At 45.1% G+C, this 12,917-nt stretch overlaps 1 protein-coding gene across 2 annotated transcripts in view; it reads right to left on the bottom strand.

Annotated features, from left to right (window-relative positions):
- LOC121579052 (synaptotagmin-1) overlaps positions 1 to 7,882 on the bottom strand; it is a 217,987-nt gene extending 210,105 nt beyond the window's left edge. For both annotated transcript variants that reach the window (XM_045210379.1, XM_045210381.1), the window contains exon 1: positions 7,565 to 7,882. The gene's annotated coding sequence lies outside the window, so the exon portion shown is untranslated. The remainder of the gene's footprint in view (positions 1 to 7,564) is intronic.
- Positions 7,883 to 12,917: the final 5,035 nt, after the last annotated feature.

The raw sequence follows: 12,917 nt of genomic DNA, 5'->3' as shown, positions 1-12,917 counted from the left end.
TGCAATACAACAACATAAAGCACCTCTTCAATAACCCGCAGCGTGAATCTTCTGTACTCAGACTAGGCTGCTTTGTCCAAATAGATACTGTATGAACAAGCTATTCAGTCTAGCTCTCATGTCTTTTCACCCTAAATGTAATATAGGGGCATGCGCCAATTTCCCCATCCTCTTTTTATTGTTAACCTTATAAAGCAGTGAAAGGGGTTTTTCTCTGTGGTCATGGCTCTGATGAATGAGGGTCACCATATGACTCACCACCATAGTGCCCATCGAAACAAATCTTATCGCTCTGACGAGACTGTCCAAACCACGTTAAACAAAAAGCACTGTACAACTCAGACAGTCATTACAGATACTAGACAGGGTAAAGTGAAACAGCATCCTCTCTGTTGTATTAGCTTTTTATATCGATTCATTGCATGCTGGCCACAGATGCATCTTGGGATGCCATGATTCCCTTACCCTCCTGCTAGGTCTGACACAGGACGGAGTGGCCGAGTGTGAGCATTTTAGGAAAGCGGGAGAGGGGAGAAGAGGGGAGGAAATAGCATTCCTTTGAATGCTGCTCCCGTTCCTTATTGCATTCATAAAACATTCAAAATGTCCTCCAACCCATCTTTGTGGCTGGGCTTAGTAATTATTAATATGCTCAGAAGCCCGGCGTTGAGTGTTTCTCCTCCAGGGCTGGTCTCTCTGAGAAGTTTTGTCCATTCAGATGGTATTAAACTCGAATAACTTGTCCCTGCACCAACTTCAGGGTAGCAACAGCAAAATGCAGCTGGGTATTAGATGCGTTTCACTTGGCTCAGTAAAAATCAGGATATTAAAAAATTGTAGGAAGGGAAAAGCAATTTCCTCTTAAAGGGATTTTGAAATTAAATTACAGCTTTCAGGGGGGTAGTAAGTTTGTTGGCTAACTATGTTTTTATTTTTTTCGCCCACCGTGTTCTCCCTCCCCCCTATTTATACCTCTCCCATCCTTGTAAATGACAATACCTATCTTTGATGTGGCCATAAACTAAAGGCTGCTTGAACAGGTGAAGACTTGTCTGAAGTTCAAATGTCCGGCTGAATGGCTTGACAAAAAAGGAATTTGTACTCTAGCATACCTCTTAGAAAAAAGGGTTCCAAAAATGTTCTTTGGGCTGCCCCCATAGGAGAACCCTTTTTGGTTCTAGGTAAAACCCCTTTGGGTTCCATGTAGAACCCTCTACATGGAACCCAAAAAGGTTCTACCTGGAACCAAAAAGGGTTCTTCAAAGGGTTATCCTATGGGTTCTAGATAGCACCTTTTTTTCTAAGAGTATAGTACACTATGCTACCTCTCTTCCATTCTTCTGTCATTTGCCAGTTAGCTTGGAATCCCCCTCTAGAAAAAAAGAGTGTATGCAGAATGATGAAATGTTGGTGTTGATTAGTTTTGACTACTGTGAAGCCATTCAATTATTTTGAATTGTAACTTCATTCCATTGTTGCAGCTCAAATAGGAGACAGACATATCCAATATGGACTGTGCACTTCTACAGGGCTCATTAAACCCACTGTTTCCAGTCTGTCTACTTTCATTGGGTCCACAGGACTAACTGCAATGGAACTGCAATTGTTTTCAGCACAGAGCACTCTGTAAATATGAATAGAAATATTGGACAACAGCTGTAGGCTAAACAGATTGGGCCTTGTCAAAAAGAGCGGTTTGTCTTTATGTTTTGCTATCGCACCAATGACAACAGCCTGAAAAACGTCCACATGAGAGGAAGGATCTTAACCCTCACCCTGTTGGGTTCAGTGTCAGTGAGTCACGTTCAAACTCATCACAATATCCTTTGTACATACATTCAGGGTCTAAGACAGAACTGGCGCAATGCCACAAAACAAAGATGTCCAAGCCTCACATCCATCCTTTCTCTACGCAATTAAAACCCAGCATCAGCAGTGCCAGCGATTGTATTGTCAGGAAATGTTGAGTGTGGTGTGCACTGGGTCTGTATTATAGTAAAGGCCTCATTGATCATGTAATCTCGGCCTTATCTCCTCAGGTCTAACAGAGATCAAGGAGCCCTGAGTCCCGTAGACCTTGTTAAACACTGAGTCTTGTATCAAGACTTAGCCTTAGACCAGCCTAATTAGACTATCAGAGCCAGGCATTACAACAGAGTAATACCACAGGAACAAGCCCAGCAAAGCCAGAAATAAGCCATCACAAACAAAACAGAGGAGATCGATAGGCTAGAATTCAATGCTAAAAAATAGTGTTTCAAAGTGCAACAAGCCATTTGAGTTTCATGCTCACCAGTGAGCTAGTTGTTTGAATAAGGATTTTACATCACATTGGTTGACTGTGGGCATACTGTACTGAAAGTAACACCATGGTAACATAGCTAGTCAAATGAGAGCTCCTCCCTCCACCAATCCCTCCTTGCCTGAAAACAACCCTCAACATGCCATTGAGTCATAAAGGCAGAATCTAATTGTTCAATATGTACTATGTTCACTATCTCCCCTACAACACACTCTTTTGCACAACAATGTTATGTTATAGTTATTTATTATTATTATTATTATTATTATTATTATTATTATTATTATTATTATTATTATTATTATTATTATTATTATTATAGTGGTGGTGGTAGCCAAATACATTACTGATACAAATGTATTGAAATTCAATGCTTAGCTATACACTATATATACACAAAAGAATGTGGACACCCCTTCAAATTAGTGGATTCGGCTATTCCAGCCACACCCGTTGCTGACAGGTGTATAAAATAGTACACAGCCATGCAATCTCCATAGACAAACATTGGCAGTAGAATGGCCTTACTGAAGAGTTCAGTGACTTTCAACGTGGCACCGTCATAGGATGCCATCTTTCCAACAAATCAGTTCGTCAAATTTCTGCCCTGCTAGAGCTGCCCCGGTCAACTGTAAGTGTTGTTATTGTGAAGTGGAAATGTCTAGGAGCTCAGCTGCGAAGTGGTAGGCCACACAAGCTCACAGAACAGGACCGCCGAGTGTTGAAGCGCGTAGCGCGTAAAAATCGTCTGTCCTCAGTTGCAACACTCACTACAGAGTTCCAAACTGCCGCTGGAAGCAATGTCAGCACAATAACTGTTCGTTGGGAGCTTCATGAAATGGGTTTTCCATGGCCGAGCAGCCGTACACAAGCCTAAGATCACTGTGTGCAATGCCAAGTGTCGGCTGGAATGGTGTAAAGCTCGGCCCATTGGACTCTGGAGCAGTGGAAACGCGTTCTCTGGAGTGATGAATCACGCTTTACCATCTGGCAGTATGACAGACAAATCTGGGTTTGACGGATGCCAGGAAAACGCTACCTGCCCCAATGCATAGTCTCAATTGTAACGTTTGGTGGAGGAGGAATAATGGTCTGGGGCTGTTTTTCATGGTTCGGGCTAGGCCCCTTAGTTCCAGTGAAGGGAAATCTCTACAGCATACAATGACATTGTAGACGATTCTGTGCTTACAACTTTGTGGCAACAGTTTGGGGAAGGCCCTTTCCTGTTTCAGCATGACAATGCCCCTGTGCTCAAAGCGAGGTCCATACAGAAATGGTTTGTCGAGATCAGTGTGGAAGAACTTAACTGGCTTGCACAGAGCCCTGACCTCAACCCCATCGAACACCTTTGGGATAAATTGGAATGCAGACTACGAGCCAGGCCTAATCGGCCAACATCTAGTGGAAAGCCTTCCCAGAAGAGTAGAGGCTGTTATAGAAGCAAAGGAGGGACCAACTCCATATTAATGCCCATGATTTTGGAATGAGATGTTCGACGAGCAGGTGTCCACATACTCTTGGTCATGTAGTGTATTTCATGAGAGTTGGCCCTATGGCAAGGTTACAGGTGCTAGCAGTGAGATTAAATAGTGTATGTGGTCGTCGTTTGAAGCCCTGTTTAAATGATCTCAGAGGTCAGAGAGGGTAGCTGGTCCAGGGGCTGAACAGGAGCAGAATTCAGAAGAGAAAACCACAGACAGGAGCATTCTCTTTCTGTCCAGCGGCTATCACACACCCCTCGCTGAGCCCTGTTGTCTGTTTGAATTAGAGGTGTGAGAAATGTAACTGAATTCATGCCTTGAAAATAAGATGATAAAACATATCAAAAGCGTGTTTCCAACAGTAGTCCCTATCTGGACCAGGTAAAAAAGCAACATTTGGACAGTGTAGAATTCTGTTACACATACATACACTGTTGCACAAGATATGTCATCACTATTGTCCCCCACTGTGAATCTGACCTTGGGATGACTTGGTGCCTTAACACAACATGATTTATCTGGCTACACTACACATCCCTGGGGGCCTCTTGCACTCGTGATGCATCTGACCCATGCAGAATGGCTAGCCAAATACAACCTGCTCTTTGATCATCTGTCTTTGTCATTGGTTTGGATGTTAAAGGTGCTCTATGATTCTTCACACTCAAGGAATCTAAAATGTATTGCTTTTTATAGGTGGCTATAAAAGCTTTCTTATATGAAAATAACATCCTATTGCACCTCTCAGACAGACACACTCAGACACTCATATTTGTACAGGGCCGGCTGTACAGTGGCCCCACCTCTTGACAGCTGAGAGAAAAATTCATGTTTTAAAGTGAATTTCCTGTAATTCTACAAAGTTTGCCATGAGGCAGAGATAAAAAAAAAAAATCTGTTTTTACAGCTAATTTCTTGCAATTATACCAATTTTGCCATGGGGTGGAGAGAATAGTTTTTAGTTTTAAAACTAATTTCTTGCAATTCTACACATTTTGCCATGACTTACAGTATACCATGATATCTGAGTGAGAGCGACTAACAAAATCAATGGGGGCCCCCTGGAGGTCAGGGCCCCTGCGTGACCGGTCGGTATTCGGTCATGAATACTACACGTTTAGATAGCTGGCTAGACTTATTTACCAATCTAAAAATTGTTAGCTGACATGGCTAATTGAGTAACTGTCAGCGACTGACATAACAAGAGAACAATTGCTGATGCACAACCAAATGTCATAACTTAAACCTTGTGTATTTGACTATTCTAACTCTCAACAGTACGTTCTTTTGTCTGGGGGGCCCCCTAGCAGCCTGGGGCCCTAAGCAACCGCTTATGTCGCTTATGCCTGGAGACGACTCTGTATCTGTACTATCTAGCCAGCAGACGTGAGTGTTTCTGAGGCTACAGTGAAGTTGCCTTTGCCTTTGACATGGACAACCGAATCAGCAGCAGACAGTGAAAGGTGAGAGGGATGTCAGGTCCTGATAATGGAAGCATTCATCATCGGCCAACGCCGAGACACAGGCCACTTCATGAGCATGTCACTGATCGGTGCACTTCCTTTCAGAACAACCTGCTGCCAAGCAGTCGCACAAGGTCAAATCATAAGAGACTATTTTTAACTGCCTGTTTTGCTCCGACAACAGCGCCTTCCCCCTCCTCCCTCTCTCCTCCTCTTCAATCCTCAGCTTTCATTAACAACAGTTGTTTAAAAGAAAGAGCTCTGAGCAAACACCAAGTCATCCTGCCAGCTGCCCTTTATGACCCAGAAGCCTTGAGTTTTGAAAAGGCAAACCCAAAATAACCAGGGCTGAGACAAAAGGTTAGGGCTGTTTGCACATCACGCTCGGGGCAGCAGCCTCCTAGTCCTCCTCATTATTACCGATTTAACGAGGATGATAAAACATGATGCTACCTCCGGCAACAGAGGGGATGCTTGATTTATTTGGGGTCAACATCTGCCCCTCCCTCTCTGCGCTGGCAAAAACAAGTTGGGAAGTTGTTGCTCTCACAGACGCTGCCATTATCTTGTTAGGGTTTCTTGAGGCCTTATTGGATTATTTGCCTAATTGGCCTTATTGGGGCGGCAGGTAGCAAAGCGTTGGGCCAGTAACCGAAAAGTCGCTGGTTCGAATCCCAGAGCCGACTAGGTGAAAAAAATCTGTCGATGTGCCCTTGAGCACGACACTTAACCATAATTGCTCCTGTAAGTCGCTCTGGCAAAGAGTGTCTGCTAAATGACTAAAATAATGTAAATGGATGGATAAACCATGTCACACAGATCTACCACAACAGTGTTTCCTGTATTCCCACATGACCGATGAATGACAGAAGTATTCTCTGCCTGTTGTGTTTCAATAAGCCATCACAACAACAGAGTGCACATGGCATCCATCAGCCAGAGACCAGCCCCATCTTCCCCATCACATCTGATTCAGTTAGTGGTTATGAAACGAAGCGTCTGCAAAGCTCTCCCAGACAGTATGTAAACAACAAGCTGCTGTCTGGGGAAATGAGCTGGGGAGGTAATTGTGATTTGGGAGAGGAGGGAGGGAGGGGCAGGAGGGAGGGATTGCAGGAGGGAGGGAGGGAGGGGGGAGAGTTGCTTCCCTTCTCGCTGCTATCACTTGGCAACAGTTTGACATGGGCACCTCTCGGCTAATGTATTCCGAGCGAGCGAGGCAGGCTGGGGCTGAGAGGCTCAATTGCATGAGCCCAGGGCTACAGCTGAGCAAACCCGCTCGGTAGTCTCTCTCGGGTGGACTCTCATAGCAACGGGCTGATCCATACCGCCTGAGATACGAGGTAATAACGGGCGCGCGGGGAAACAGGCGACCTGTGCCCATGCCTTGTTTGTCAGAGAGAGAGCAACAGTACAATAACTAGGGATATGCTTGACATGTTTCACACTGGGCTCAGTGCATGGGGATATTACAGTATGTTTGTTCACTGTGGCAAAGGCCCCATGTTAGTGGACCTGACGGCACCTGAGAGCGATGATAAGAAGCTATCCTATTGGGGGTTTCCAACAATCACGACAATGACAGATTCATCTTATCAACAGCTATAGACTGCTGTGCAAAGGAGATACTGAATATATATTATGTTAATCCTACACACCTGTACAGAAGCAGGAAGCAGCACAAATAAGGGGTTAAAGGATTGAGAGCGACGTCTGGCTCCCTATTCCAAATGGCATTATAGCTAATTTCCGAATCAATAGTGTGCTCCGTTGCTCCCTAAGCAAGTCATGCCAAAGATAAACCCATCCCATGTGATGGATGGAGGAAGAAAAGATGGAAGGCGAGCCACAGCCGGGCCATTTTATCTGATGTTGAGAGGGATTAGCTTTCCCAGGATGAAAGCAGCTGCTCGTCTTCCGCCCCCTTCCCTCCTCATCCTTCCATCCATCCATCCCTCCATCCATCCACCCAGACATCAACACAGTGGTCTCTGTTTCCCAACCGGAGCCATGCCTCCAGCTACCCACCTCTCTGCTTATATCACCTCATCTCAACCTGTACACATTGCCATCTCCTAATAACCATGGCAACACCTCGCCCGCTGGGGTGCAGCCACACAGAAATGGGCGCCAAAAATGGTGCCATGCCAAAGGGGTGGGCGTTGTCGGAGAGTAGACTTCCCCTGCCCCTCTCCCTCCACTCCTCTTCTCAATATCAATCAGATGGCAATCACACTCACCCAAACAAACACAGCCCCTCCCCCACCTCCACGCCCATAACTTTTGCAGTACCCCAGAGAGGGAATGTCTCATTTTACCTGCCACAGCACGCTGTCAGCTCCCGATTTGTCCATCCGGATGTGGAGAAGATCTCATCTGGAGGGAACGAGGGAGTCTCTGGGAGAGAGAGATAGAGAGAGCGAGAGAGAGAGAGGAGGAGTCTCAGGCAAGAGGAAAGGAGGAGGAGAGAAGAGAGGTGCCTCCTGCTGCTAATGCTGAGGCTGTCACCGTCTGCCGCCTTTATTTCGTGGCCAGCGTTAAGGGAGCAGTACGGGTGGCGCTGTATTATCCCCGTTAGAAACGACAGTGAATGCACCGAGCGCTGGATTGAGAGAGAGAGAGGGGGAGAGGGAGGAGGTGGAGAAAGAGAGAGAAGGGAGAGACTGGGTTGTTTAAGCGTCCGTCGTCACGTGGCAGCTCCTTCGGAATCCCTCAAGTGAGAGGGGTGCTACATCACAGAGTCCTTGGCTGTGATTGGCTGAGCCGAGGGGAGATGCTAGGCACGGGGGATCTGTGGTGCTCTGCTCTGGCAGCGGTAAACTAAGATGACCCTTTCAGCACAATTAACATCCCCTCCTGTGTCTGAGCCCACCACCGCAGGGCACACCATCAACGACAAACAAGGACACTCCCAAAAATCACCCCTTTGGAAGGGTGAGGGGTGTCTGTGTGCATGGAAAACCCTGGCCTGCCTCTGCACACACACACTAAGACATACTGTACAAACACACACACACACACACACACACACACACACAAAGACACACACACAAACACACTCTCACACACACAGAGGTCCCATCAGATCATGCCCATGAAGGAGACATGATTTCCCCAGAGAGGGAGATAGGGCTCATCAATAGAGGAACTCGACAAACACTGCAAGGCAATCTTTCATTAAAATGATGAAATGTGTCATGATTCTGGCCCAGACATTAGGAGGGGGATGCTTACTAACTCCATGTTATAACAGCCTGCCTTCTTTCATTTTGAAACTGCCTGGAAGGAGATCAGCAACATCATCAAATAAGTGATATCCTCTGGCCTGCTCTGTATCCTTTAGGAAAGTTATTTGATGAGGACTTGTAACACTGGGCATCATGATAACATCGATGAAATTATATATCATTTCATTTCATATATTCAGTGTTATAGGTAGGAAATTGCATACAATACCTCATTATGCAACATATACATTATTTACTAGTGGATCTTAAAATGTATAAGGAGATGGAATTTACGAAGGAAATATACAGTAGTTCACCGTTCAAGAAAGTGTTCCTTTGTGCCTCAAATCAAAATCTCTGAAATACCAGGAAGGAATCAATAGGGGATTGAATGAGGAGCAGGGCTGGCTGGGCTGAAAGGTCATGATGGAGGGCTAAGCAGGAGAGCGCTCTGACTCCTTTCATGTTCCCACACACACAGTGTCAAACACAGCTCTGGGGCATTCTGGGAGTGAAAAGCGGCTAATCTCAATCTGGAGATGTCATATTGAGCGGCAGCCGTCTGACTTCCACCTCATCTCACCTGTATAGTTGAGTGTGTGTGTGTGTGTGTGTGTGTGTGTGTGTGTGTAACTATGCGTACGTGTGTTCTTCATCTTCCCCATTTCCTGATTCTCATGATGTGCACTACATGATTTAATGGCATAAACTGTTTAAAAGAAAATAACATAATTACTATGAACAGCACGAGTAAAATCATTTCATTTCTATTACGGTACTTTTCCATTCTTTATTATTATTCATTCAAAAGGGCTCTAGTTGAAATTCAAAAGACAGAGGGGCAAACCAAGCCGTCATTTCATCACCTCAGAGTGAAAACCACAAAATCGCCTTGCCAGTCCTGAGTGGAGGGGGTTCATCACAATTCTTTAACAATTTGGACAACTCAAATGTTCCAGTATAATTGGAAACCTCTCAACTTTCTCTCTATGAGTTCTTATGTGCATCACCGCACCAGAAAAGTGGTGATGTTTTGAGAGAAATACATTTAGCCTATGGTTACGCTATAATGAGGATTTAGGTTTGCCATTTCCAGACAGTATAAGAAGAATCCTTTCAACATCTCAATTTAAGCATGTTGACAAGAACAACCACTCCACCTGGTGCTCTATCAATTCCTCCCCATTGATATAATGGCATCATTCCCTCATCACAGAGTAACATAGCCCATTGATTGTTATCGTTCTCATGGTTCCGGAACGTTGTGCAGACACATAAACAACATACATCAAGAGGTGTTAGTCATTTCCACCTGGCGGTGTGCTGATCAGAAGTAGCTTCTGTCTGTGTCGTTGTGTCCCCGCTCTGGCGTGGCGTGGGGGAGAGAGTCATCCAGGAGGAGAGGAGAAGAAAACAACATCATCAAAATGAACAGCACCAGTAAAATCATTTCATTTATATTACTTTGCCATGCTTTATTCATTCAAAAAGGCTCTAGTTGAAATTCAAAAAGACAGAGGGGCAAACCAAGTAGTATTTTCTGCACAGAACTAGCCTGAATGGGTGAATGGGCATCATTAGCTATATCTCATATTTAATAACGTAGTTGACCCTTTTAGGATTTACTTTGACATCGGCCCCTGCCAACAAATACGTTACATACAGTATAGATACACTGAGCATCTTCTCTGCAGTTAGAAGCAGTTAGAAGCCTGGTGGTGTCTCTGAACAACTGGTTACCTCATACAGATAGTCATCACAAATGCCTACAGTTCACACACACTTGGTAAACAGTCTATGTGAACTCTCGGATGGGGGTGTACAAATGGAAGTCCTCTCTAACTATTTTTATTGTACAGCACTAACAGCCTGCATGGTCAGCGGCTATAATATCATCATGACAAAAGCTTGTCCTTCAGAATGGTAAAGGTCAGTCGCCATCTTAGCCAGGAAGATTATTGGTATGGATGACCTTGGCAATGACAGCTTGAACCCCACCTCCATACAATTGTCAATTTTATTTCCTTTGCCTTTCAGTCTATATCTTTACTCTACATAAGAAAGTAATTTACATGAGTACATGCACATGACTATATCTACTAGATTTTACAATGCACATCAACATAACTGATGTATGAATTCAACTAGAAATCAAGCTTCCTCTGGTCTAATTAATTCACAAAAGGCTATGGACATTTTCATATGCCAGCCCCATTACATCCAGTAATTGCCCAATGTCCAATTTCCTCAAAAGACACCTGTTCGAGAATCACTATTTACAACCATGATTCACAAATTCCATAGCTTCTCTCTATAGGTGAGTCACCAAGCTCCCTGCTGAGCTATCCCCACCTCCCACTCTCCAAGGTCATCCTCCTATCCCACACCACAGTTACACAGAGCCATTAGTAGAGACGCATTCTAATATTCATACTTAGATGGAATTGCCTCAGAACTTTGTGGCCATTAAAATTCCACACCTCAAACTGAGTTTACTGAACTGTAACAGAGTGACACAGACTTCGATTGTTCACTTTTTGTTTGTATATCAAACAAAAACCAATGATTGCAAAGTTAAAGAAATCATACAACTCTATGCACAAGGACTACTTTTAACAATTTCCACTGAAAATTTAACAAAAACACATTTACTTGAAGAATGACTATTTGTGCCGTAATTCTCTTACAACATGTTCCATCTGCACTGTTCTTCAAGTAAATGTGTTTTTGTTAAATTTTCAGTGGAAATTGTGGAATTGTTACAAGTAGTCCTTGTGCATAGAGTTGTATGGTTTATTTAACTTTGCAATCATTGATTTTTGTTTGACATGCATTTTAAAGTGAAGAATCTGAGTCTCGGTGTTACTCTGTTAACGTGGAATTGCCCTACGATATCTTTGGCTCTGGCTATAGATCACTGTGATGATTGTAGAGGGGGGCCGGACCCATCCCCTTTGAGGCCATACGGCAGCTCAGCGGCTCTGGGCTGGATCCACGTCAGCAGAGTAGGCCTGGCTGTGCTCTCCACAGTGGGGACACCAGCTGTACCCTCCCTGGTACCCTTCACACATAGCCTGGCCCAGCGGCATCCTGGCCCAGCGGCAGCCTGGCCAAGCCCCAACCAACACATCAACCCACTACACTCCAACAGACCCTGGCTAGCCCAACACTAGATTTTCTGGGGGTTAGACCTCAGAGACTGAGAGGGAAGGAGGGGGGGGGCAATATGAGGTTGGCACAGAGGGTTGTCATAATGACATGCACCCCTAGTCGTGATTCCACAGTCCGCAGTCACATGGTCTTTATAATTGAATGCCCTGACGTGAAAATCAAAGTGACAATATTAATCATGTGGTGGGGAAAAATAATTACAGACTAATAAAAAAGTAAATGAATCCCCCTTCAGCCATCTGCATGGACAGATTGCTGTTTGGCCAAGTTGGTGATGATTGTGTGCAGGCCTGTTTCTGCATGTAGTCATCAACAGCCAATCAGTCCGCAGACACCTGAAGTATTCTGCCCTAATGGAGAAAATATACAAGCCAATAAAACTGGCGCAGTCGTCATTTCATCACCTCAGATTGAGAACCACAAAATCACCTCTCCAGTGACCCACAATGACCGTACGTACATACCCCAATGAGAAGCCATGGATTACAGGCAACATCCGCACTGAGCTAAAGAGTAGAGCTGCCGCTTTCAAGGAGCGGGACTCTAACCCGGACGATTATAATAAATCCCGCTATGCCCTCCGACAAACCATCAAACAGGCAAAGAGTCAATACCGGACTAAGATTGAATCATACTACACCGGGAGTGACTACAGCTCAGCGTTCAACACCATAGTGCCCTCAAAGCTCATCACTAAGCTAAGGATCCTGGGACTAAACACCTCCCTCTGCAACTGGATCCTGGACTTCCTGACGGGCCGCCCCCAGGTGGTAAGGGTAGGTAACAACACATCTGCTACGCTGATCCTCAACACGGGGGCCCCTCAGGGGTGCGTGCTCAGTCCCCTCCTGTACTCCCAGTTCACCCATGACTGCATGGCAAGGCACGACTCCAACACCATCATTAAGCTTGCTGACGACACAACAGTGGTAGGCCTGATCACCGACAACGACGAGACAGCCTATAGGGAGGAGGTCCGAGACCTGGCCGTGTGGTGCCAGGATAACAACCTCTCCCTCAACGTGATCAAGACAAAGGAGATGATTGTGGACTTCAGGGAAAAAAAGAGGACTGAGCACACCCCCATTCTCATCGACGGGGCTGTAGTGGAAAAGGTTGAGAGCTTCAAGTTCCTTGGTGTCCACATCACCAATGAACTATCATGGTCCAAACACACCAAGACAGTCGTGAAGAGGGCACGACAAAGCCTATTCCCCCCTCAGGAGACTGAAAACATTTGGCATGGGTCCTCAGATCCTCAAAAGTTCTACAG

This window comes from Coregonus clupeaformis, chromosome 34 (assembly GCF_020615455.1).
Source record: "Coregonus clupeaformis isolate EN_2021a chromosome 34, ASM2061545v1, whole genome shotgun sequence".
In the NCBI taxonomy this organism is placed as follows: domain Eukaryota; kingdom Metazoa; phylum Chordata; class Actinopteri; order Salmoniformes; family Salmonidae; genus Coregonus; species Coregonus clupeaformis.
Note: the sequence above shows the minus strand (reverse complement) of the source record. Positions and strands in the feature narration are given on the sequence as shown.